The following is a 2150-nucleotide window of genomic DNA, read 5'->3' on the forward strand; positions in this document are numbered from 1 at the left end:
TTTATGAAATTGAGCACCTCAATGTTTAGTCCATATATACTTAATGCTGTTGTGTCTTCTTGATGAATTATTCCCTTTATTAATATGTAATGAGATTCGTTATCTCTTCTTACCAATAGTAGCTTGATTTTTACTTTATCTGACACCAGACTACCTTTTGTTTTTCAGCTTTCTTTCATTCAAGAGTCTGTCCACCATCCTTTGAGTCTATCTGAGTGTCTTTACCACTGAGATATGCTTCTTAGAGATAAGAATCGGACTTAGGTCTCCCTGGCAATGGGCAGAGACACCTTGTTGTTGGTGGTGTTCATTTATCAGTCAAGGGTAGAGCAGCTGGCAGTCCTCCTAGCTTCATTCCTCCTAGCTTGATGCCTGGCTTGGTAGCAAAATCTGTCTTATGCCTAGGACACATAAAAATTAAACTAAATCAAATCAAATCCAGGCAGTGCCTCAAGAGAGGAGGAAAATAGACCTGTGTTCCAGGTCACACGGTGCAGGCAGGGGAACATGCTCACAAACGTGCTCTCTGCCCCATAGTATAGGTGGGTCATACACACATAGGGCCCCGTGAATAGCACTGAAGAAGGAGGAAGACAGACAGAGACATGCAACTACCACAACACCCACGGACTTGCCCTCTGGCACACAGCACAGGTAGGCCTGAGGACACACATTTGCTGTTACACCATGCAGCAAAGGCTGAGGATGTCATCCTGGGGTCTGCAAGCCACATGGCCAGCCTGCAGCAGGAGCCACCACAGTGTGCAAGCATGGGGTGCACAGATGGGAGAGACAGAGAAGTGGAGCCGCTTGAGCATTATGAAGCAAGATGGAACTGGAGATACGAGGGTGGAGAGGAGTAGCCTGTTGTGAGTGGCCAGCCCTGCTATGTTCATGGGGCCATGGCGAGGTCCCAGTTGGAGCTGCCTCTGAGGACCAGGTCTGGGTCTATAGCTATGAAGCGACAGGTGTCGATGTCTGAGGCCACTAGAGAAGCCTTGCCCCTCCCTGGCTTCAGTGCTCTGGAGAGTTGGCCCCAAGAGACAGAACTTGGGAGAGCAGAAGAGTGGGCCCTGCCTCACTTCAGTTTGCTCTCTCTGAGACCATCATGGGGCTGGAGATGTGATCTCTCAGCTTCCTGCTCTGGATGCCTGCTTCTGTGCCTTTCAGCCTTTCACACCATTACGAACTTTCCTTTTGGAACCATAAGCCATAGGGTCTTTTTTTTTCCTTCTACTTACCTCAAGTTTATTTGTAAAAACAGCATAGGATACTGGTCATCTCTAAACAGTGTGTAGTATGTGTGTCACAGCACTCCATGTCCTCATATTAGCAGGAGCCTTTTCTATGGGGCCTTCACAGGGGCCTCCGTACCTTTGGGAGCCTGGGGTGAAGCTGAAGCCTGGGCCTTAGCTGGAGTTTTGGCCTCTGCCTTGATTTGAACCTTGGGCTTTGGTTGGCAGAGCCTACGCCCCTTGGCCATGTAGCTTTGAATCCGCTTCCCAAGCTTGGGGTGAGTGATGAAAGCCAGGCCGTTGAGTTTCTGGCTGGGGCCCTTTGGCATCTTGAGCTTGATGGCCTAAGGCTTCACAAGGCCTTGATGGCCTCTGCACGTGCACTCACTGCCTTTGCGTTGTTGGCCTGCATCTTCTTCAGGCCTTTCTTGTTGTGCTTCTTGGCAAAGCGCATGTTCCTCAGGAACTTAGGGTCAACCCCCTTAAGAGATTCTTAACTTTGTGACCTGGGTTTCTTGATGTCATTTCTGTGCCATTTGCAGGACTGGTTGTGTGTGGTGTGGTTCTTAGACTTGGCCATGTCTGCATAGTAACCTGGTAACCTGTGCCTCCCAATAAATGGTCTTTCTTAAGTTGTCTTTGGTCATGATCTTTTCTCTCATGGCAACAAAATGTAACTCATAGGGATGTCCATTTCTCTAAATTTGAGAATTTTTCTGCTATAATTTCATTGTATAGATTCTCTTTGCCATTGGTTTTTAATCTCAGCCTCTTTTATCTCATGAATTTGTAGATTTGGTCTTTTAACTCTATCCCAGATATCTTGGAAGTTGTGGCTCTGTTCATTCATTTTATAGTTCTGAGATTTTTCAGGACAGGGTTTCTGCATGTAGCTCTGGCTGTCCCAAAACTCAC

General features: G+C 47.3%; 1 non-coding gene across 1 annotated transcript; it reads left to right on the top strand.

Annotated features, from left to right (window-relative positions):
- The first annotated feature begins 265 nt into the window (after positions 1 to 265).
- Positions 266 to 414, top strand: LOC115029138. The gene has a single exon (XR_003834708.1). It is a non-coding gene; the product is annotated as a small nucleolar RNA SNORA48 (small nucleolar RNA).
- The last annotated feature ends 1736 nt before the right edge of the window (positions 415 to 2150 follow it).

This window comes from Mus caroli, chromosome 13 (genome assembly GCF_900094665.2).
Source record: "Mus caroli chromosome 13, CAROLI_EIJ_v1.1, whole genome shotgun sequence".
NCBI classification, from domain to species: Eukaryota; Metazoa; Chordata; class Mammalia; order Rodentia; family Muridae; genus Mus; species Mus caroli.